Source organism: Silene latifolia, chromosome X (genome assembly GCF_048544455.1).
Source record: "Silene latifolia isolate original U9 population chromosome X, ASM4854445v1, whole genome shotgun sequence".
NCBI lineage: Eukaryota > Viridiplantae > Streptophyta > Magnoliopsida > Caryophyllales > Caryophyllaceae > Silene > Silene latifolia.
The window spans coordinates 100,366,383-100,374,485 of record NC_133537.1 but is presented as its reverse complement, the minus strand read 5'-3'; the positions used below and the strand labels follow the sequence as shown (position 1 = coordinate 100,374,485).

The 8,103-nt window shown below is 40.3% G+C and overlaps 1 non-coding gene across 1 annotated transcript; it reads left to right on the top strand.

Moving 5' to 3' along the window:
• Positions 1–7,753: 7,753 nt before the first annotated feature.
• LOC141624154 (small nucleolar RNA R71) lies at positions 7,754–7,860 on the top strand. Its single transcript, XR_012533964.1, has one exon. It is a non-coding gene; the product is annotated as a small nucleolar RNA R71 (small nucleolar RNA).
• The last annotated feature ends 243 nt before the right edge of the window (positions 7,861–8,103 follow it).

Genomic DNA, 8,103 nt, shown 5'->3' with positions numbered 1-8,103 from the left:
AATAATTAAAGAGGGATTAAGAGAATTATACCTACTAATGATTCCAATAATAAAGCAAAGAATAATAGAAGTACTTGATGCTTGATTGAGAGGTTGTCAATCTCCCAATAATAACCCAAATAATTTTCAATTACCCAAAATAAAGGATGAACAAAAGAGAGATTAAGAAAATAAAACTTGTATTAAAACTTGATTAATTGTTGATTACAAAACTAAAGAGAGATTTGATTGATATTAACTACTCTAAGAATTGATAAGAAGAACATGCTCTTCTAATTAGACTAATGGAGTATTTATAGTGGAAATTAGGTGGATGCATTAGCGTTAACTAAGGGCTTAAATGACGATTAAGTCCCTACTTCGGGAAATGCCGGTATTTTCTGAAGGAAGGGCATCTTTCTTGAAGCTTGAAGAAACGAATTTGCGCTGTCTTGGAATCCGTGCGTCTTAGGCTCGGGACGGCCGGATTCCTGTGTCTCTGCCCGGGCGTCTTTGGGAGAAGACGGGCGTCTTCGATGCTTTGCTTTGCCGGGCGTCATTGATGGAAGACGCACGGATTGTGGTCCTGGGGACGGGCGTCTTCAGGGCAATCCGCACGGGTTGCTGCTCAGCCTTGTTTCTTCTTCTTTTCTTCCCTTTTCTTCATAAAATCCTTGGGGATTTCCTTGGGGATGCAAGGATCTTTCCTCATCATTGCCAAACTACTATAATATGTATAAAGGCCTTCTAATCTTGTCTCTCCTTTATGCTTGGTCATTGGATTCAATCAATTTAGTCTCATTTTGCCATGAAAATGCAAGGTTTGCACTCCTTTCCTACCAAGGACACAAACCTCAAAGAATATGCAAAATAAAAAACTAAAGACAATAAATGATCCAAATATGCACTAAAAAGTATGGGAACAAGGCTAATTCGGGGACTAAATGTGCGCTAATTATGGTCACATCAAATATCCCCAAACCGAACCTTTGCTCGTCCCGAGTAAAGAGGTGACAAAGACTAGGACCATTATTTAAACTAACCTAATAACATAGCCGACATGAGACAATTAGCGGGTCTCACTCCACCCCTTCAACTCACAACAAGACAACCATGAGGTAGGATGCCTTCTTGCAAGGCAAGGTGGGTCTTGCCAAAATGGCGACACATCGAAACATTAAGCACACAAAATCAAATAATGGATGCATCTAAAAAAGGAATAGCCACTTCCTCATCAAGTGGCGGAGGCAACTAAAAGAGAACAAATTTAAGAGCATATATTCCGTCACAAAGACTAGTTCAACAAATTACTAAGGCTAAGAGGATGACACTAAATCACCTCCAAATGGTGTTAAACTAGACTACTTTCGTCCTCAATTTCCAAATACTTTCGTCAAGAGCGATCGGATGGTTATGGAATGATGATCCCCATGATGCTAGTAGCATATGACATGACAAGTATCGAGTTCTCTACAAAAGTAAAGGTCATGGATCGTCCCAAGCTCGACAAAGTGGCTTGACAAAAAGGCTTTTTGGGAATGAAGTGCTCAAATCGTTATAAACAAGGGTGGATATGACTAGTTATTCAAAATTTGACCTCATTCAACTTTCACATTTCAAAAATTAGAGATGGGGTTTGTCCCTTCCGTGCTAATGTCCTTTGCTTTCGCCAATCGCTTATTAGGCAACCGGTTAACCTCTAGACAATAGCTTTTCGGGGTGATAGTCACTCTGTCACTGGGCGGTTGAATTCACAACCGTGTGGGGGCCCAATTCAATGGATCCCTCTCCAAAGCACATCGAAGTGGTACGCCTCCATCAAAGCAACTAAAATTCTCAATATTTCAACATTTCATAACATTTGAGGTTTCCTTGGCAATAAAACGTTTCCACATACAAAATCTTTGAAATGAGCACTTCAAACTTATTGATAGAAAGTATTTTTGGGGTGCCATACCACAAGGTCAATCAAGGTCACCTAGACAAGTTAACCAAGTCCACATTGCATCACGGGGTTGGATAGGTGACTCACATGCAAACCCTTGACTAGGCTTTGGGTCATGGGTCGAAAGACACTAGTATGACACAATCTAGGGTGTTTTACAACCATTCTAGTAGGCGAAGTCTTATGTTGAAAAAGTATTTGTAATGGCTTAGTTGCTCTTGTCAAAGTTCTCAATTAGGCACTTTTCAAAATATTTCATCTAAATGCAACTATATGCCATGATGCAACTATTATATACATCCTAATGCAAGTGATTCTACCAACTAATATGACATATAAACTAAATGTAAGTCCTAAGTTCACATTGTTTTACCGCATCAATCAAAATAAAGCCACATAGTCATTAACATAAAGAGGAAAAAGGAGATTGGAAAGATCATACCATGCGGTCTTCAATATCCTCATGTCTCGGATGTGGCGTAGTCGATCAATGTGAACAAGGATAGAACAAACACAATATATACAATAATATATACATGACTACACTACAAAGGAAAAGAACTTGTTTTTGGTTTTTCAAATTTCAAATTTTTATGGTTTTTTCGAAAGTTTTCAATTTTTTTGGATTTTGAATAAAAGTTAAGTTAGAATTCCCCACCCCCACACTAATATGGGCATTGTTCTCAATGGCCAAAATGATGGGAAATTATGCAAACATGATGCATGATTTCTACATTAAATGCAAGCTACACTAATCTACACTACATGATGCATGGTTTTTGTTTATGACAGAGAGGATAATTTAGATTACCTCCCGTTGTGTATGTATGTACTTCCCCAAACCGAGTTAGTCATTATTGCTAATTTCCTAAGGTTGGGTGTAGTTCATGCACACACGATGCAATGCATGAAACTAATTTTGTCATTTTGGATTTTTAAAAAGGTGGGAGCAATAAAATGAGAACACCACAATGGGGCCGAGGTGTTAGTCCTCTATGGTGCTAGGAATACTCCAACAATGATCAAGATTAATAAAATACAACAAAGAGAGAAATAGACAAACCTCAAGAAGGTAGGAGCCTCAATAGCTTGCTAATCTTCCATCATATCATCACTATCATCATCTTCCTCACTAGAAGTGGAATCATCACCACTTCCCTCTTCACTTTGTTGTTCACCTTGCTCATCATCCTCTTCTCCTTCTTCACTAGCTTCTTCATCAATGTTATCATCAACAACCGCATCAACCGCATCACCAACAACCTCATCATCACCCGGAATACCCCTAGATGCACTCGGAAAGAAGACTTCCCTATCCGCCCAACTAGGCAAAGGACAAGAAGGATCGAGTAGTCCTTGCCTAGCTAAGTGAAGGAGGGGTGGATATTGGGCTAAGTAAGCATCTTCCCGGTCCTTGAAGGCTTGCTTGTGCATCTCTTGCATAAGAAGAGTCATGTAATCTTTGCTTGCTTCAACACCTTCGGGCTTGAACTCTTGGTACTTGAAAGGATAAGGTGGTGTGACAATGGAAGAGGAGGGCATTTGAATTTCACCCTTTTGTTGTCGGATAATGTATTCAGCCTCTTTTGAAAGGGGAAGGAGATAGTTGGTCCGGTGGACACTTAAACGACAAATCTTCGAAGGCAAAGTAAAAGATCTAGCCTCACTAGTGAGCCACCCATACTTGGTGTCAAGAGGGTTATGAGAGACCCACTTGTACTTGTTTATCATAGTATCAATATCAATGAGATGACCACCTTTCATTGCCTCATACTTGCTATCCTTGTTGAAGTTAGGATCAAAATATTTAGCCAAAAGAGTGACTAGACCTCCATTCACAATGACGGTAGTGCCTTGCTTCCGACAATCAATGTTTAGCCATCTATCCACCAAAAGTTTTAGAGAGTTGAAAGGCTTGGTGAATTCCCTTTCAATGTTCAAGGCCGACTCAAGAAGAACAAAATCGAGTTTGGTGAAATGGTTGGTGTCTTTTCTTACAATGATGGTGTTCCCTACGACCTTGTGCCACACTCTAATGCCTGGATGGTGGACTAATATAGCGCGACTAGCATGAAAGCTCTCGAATTTCCTTCCGAAAATTGCCTCCCAAAGAGGGTCGGGGTCATATTTGCCAACATTCTTGAAATAACTCGGTGAATCACTAAGACCCAAAGCTTTACCCATTTCCTCAAAGGAGATGCGCCTACTAACATTAGCTAGGCGAAACTCGATGGTTTCCATAGTCTCAACCTTGTTAACTTTCAAAGAACTCAAAAATTCTAAGGTAAGGGAGGGGTATGTCAATTCTTTTGTTGTAAACAATTTCTCCAACCCCATGGCTTTAAAGAACGCTCTTGTTTGCTCAAGGACACCCAACTTATCTAAGGCATCTTCACAAATAAACTTGGTGGATAGAAATGATTTACTAGCAAACTTGGCAAAAGTGTCCCTATGGGATTTGGAAATGAAAATTACCTCCGGATAATTCGAAAGTTGAGCAATTTTCGGAGTGGTAGATGTTGATGCTTCCATGGGAGGTTGTTGTTGTTGCACTTCCAAGTTTGGGCTAGCTACCACCATAGCCAATGCTTTCTTTGCTTGAAGACTCTTTTGTCTTGATGAGAGTGCCTTTGCCTTTGGTGCCTTTGCCTTTGTTGCTTTTGTTGCTCCCTTTGTCTTTGCCATTGATGAATAAACCAAGAAAAGAGTGAAAATCTTCAATTTCTAGTGCACCCAAATCGATTAAAAGATGAAAGGCTTTGCCTTTATGAATTCAGAAATCGACTCAAAGGTTGAAGATTTTGTGCTTGGTTTTGATTTTTGTTGAAAGAGGAGTGATTAATTTGTTGTTAAAAGGATGTTTTGTTTTGATTTTGGTGAATGTTGTTGAGAAATATTGTTTTTGTGATGGAGAGGATGAGGGTTTTGGAGTTATGAGGTTTATGGGTAGTGTTTTGAATGAAGGAATGAGGAAATGAATGTGGGATGGGGTTTATAATAAACCCGAAAAATTTGAAATGCAGGGGGAAGACGGGCGGGTTTCCTTCGGGACGCCCGGATTCTGTCTGGATGGGCTTCAGGAAATTCTCGCCTAAAGACGGGCGGATTTGAAAATGCGGGACGGGCGTCTTTCAGAGGAGACGGGCGTATTCCTTTCCAGGGATTTTTCTTGTTTTCCTTAGCCAAAAAGACGGGCGTTTTCTCTTCAGGACGGGCGTCTTTATAAAGACGGGCGGCTTCTATTGCAGGATGCCCGAATTCGTTATCAGTCACAAAATTTCAAAAATTCAGCTCAGAAGGACGGGCGTCTTCTGCCCAATATGCCCGGATTGTCTGAAGACGGGCAGATTCTCTTGAAACCTCTCGGGTTCTACCCCTTTTACCCGGATTCAGTTCCATCCGTGTACCTTGCATATCCCTTGTCATTTTTCATTCTTCAAAATCTCGTGTTCTTCATTGTGGGGGCACTACTAAGGCATGAATGGCCTAGGCAATTGCTATCCCCACACTAAGCTAAAGCACTACACATTAATTGAAATTATTAGTCCCTCCCTCACTTCTCTCAAACATGATAATTATCTTGATCAAAGTATAAAAAATTCAAAAATGACAAAAATGCAAATTAAGAATTAAAATGCAAGTTAGGGAGTTAGAAATATTTACAAATGGTGGTTTAGGGAGGACTCCACCAAACTCTCATTCTTGATGAGATGTCAAGGGGGCATGTCCAAGGTGTTGTTGATGTTGCTCAACACCTTGAAAAAGTAATCAAAAGGTTGTTCATTGTCATGATAAAGTTCTTCAATAGATCTTTGCCCTTGTTGTCGGTCTTGATCGATAGCATTACCAATGTAGGGATTGAAAATCCCTTCAAACTCATCGTCCCAAAGACCACAAACTTCATCCACTTGATCACTAAAGATCTCTTGAGTCGATAGAGACAACTCTCCTAATTTCTTGTTTTGGCCAATGAGGCCATCTTCTTCATTGCTTGACTTTGGTGAGCTTTGCAAGCTCTCTTTGTTACAATTCACTTGCTCTTTGAATGGAGCATCTTAAATTTTCTTCTTCCATTGGAGTTCCGACTTCTTCCTATCATCCTTCCGGCTATAATGATCGATCATAAAACATGGTTCATGTAAACGGGGAGCTCTCATAGTTTTGTCAAGATTAAAAGTTATACTCTCATCTCCCACTTCTAGAGTGAGCTCTCCATGTTTCACATCAATCACCGCACCCGCGGTGTGTAAGAAAGGTCTTCCTAGAATGATTGGAATGTTGGAATCTTCTTCCATATCAACAATGACAAAGTCCACCGGGATGAAAAATTTCCCAATTAAATGCGGAACATCTTCCCATATCCCTAATGGTGTCTTCGTCGATCTATCGGCCATTTGGAGTGTGATAATGGTGCATTTAAGCTCTCCCATCCCCAACCTTTTACTCACCAAGTACGGCATAACACTCACACTAGCCCCTAGATCACATAAGGCTTTGTTGATCGTGGTGTCGCCAATGGTACACAGTATTGAGAAGCTTCCCGGATCCTTGAGTTTTGGAGGTGAACTCCCTTGAAGTATTGCACTACTCACCTTAGTGAAGGCGATAGTCTCAAGCTTCCGGATCGACTTCTTCTTTGTGAGGATGTCTTTAATGTATTTCGCATAGGCCGGCACGTGATTGATTAATTCCGTGAAAGGAATTGAGACTTCCAAATTCTTCACAATTTCCATAAACTTTCTAAGTTGGTCATCAAATTTGAGCTTGGCTTGACGACTTGGAAAAGGAAGTCTAATCACAATGGGCTCCTTCTCCTTGACCTTGTCTTCATTTTTCTTCGAAATTTCTTCTTTTGATGATTCTCCATCTTTGGAGTTTTGCACAATTTCTTCCTTATCACTAGCTTCCACAACTTCATCCTCAACTTGCTTCTTCGGTGCTTCATACCTTGTACTACTTCTCAAGTGAATGGAACTAACCGTTTCATGTCTTGGGGGATTACTTTGAGGTGGTAATTGCCCCTTTTGTCTTTGTGAGCTTGAAGATGCTAGTTGAGTTAATTGGGTTTCCAACATTTTGGTGTGAGCTAGGATGTTGTTGATGGTGGTTTCCTTTGCTTGACTATCTTTTTGCATTTGAGTGAAAAATTCTTGTTGATTCTTTTGCATTTGGAGGACCGCTTTTTGAACATCAAAACCTTGGTCATTTTGTTGATTGTATGGATTTTGATTTTGGTAACCTTGGTTTTGGTTGTAAAAGGGTCTTTGATTTTGGTTTCTCATGGGAGGTGGGGTGTATGTTGTTTGAGGGTTTTGAACATTTTGGCTTTTGTATGAGAGATTTGGATGGAATTTGGTGTTTTTATTGTAATAGTTGGAATAAGGGATACCACTCTTGTATGCTTGGAAAGCATTCACTTGTTCATTTGTTCCCCTACATTCACTTGAGTCATGTCCCAAAGTTCCACAATTCTCACATATCCCACTTGGGATTGATGAGGATGCCGTCATGGCATTAACATGATGCTTTGGTGATTTCGAGGCTTCTTCAAGTCTAGCCATAGCTTTTTCAAACTTCAAATTGATTGTATCAATGTGAGCACTAAGTTGAGCACCCAATTGAGTAACGGAGTCCACTTCATGCTTTCCTCCTCTAGTAGCCTTGCGAGGTCTACTATATTGTGAGTTATGGACCGCCATTTCCTCAATTTTGTTCCAAGTTTGATTGTCATCAACTTCGGTGAACATTCCATTTGATCCCATGTTGAGAATGTTCCTTGAATCTTCATATAGGCCGTTCGAAAATTGTTGTACCAAGAACCACTCGCTAAGCCCATGGTGAGGACATGAGCGACAAATTCCTTTGAACCGCTCCCAAGCTTCATACAAAGATTCTTCATCCCTTTGCTTAAAACCCGTAATTTGAGCTCTTAGCATGTTAGTCTTTTCCGGTGGGTAGAACTTTATGTAGTAAGCTAGAGCCAACTTTTTCCAAGAATCAATTCCGAGAGTGGCCTTATCAAGGCCCTTCAACCATTGTTTCGCGGTGCCAATTAGAGAAAAAGGAAATAAGACCCCTCGAATTTGGTCTTGAGTTACACCGGTTTGAGAAATTGCGTCACAATAGTCACAAAAGGTCTCCATATGAGAATGAGGGTCTTCACTAGGCATCCCCCAAAA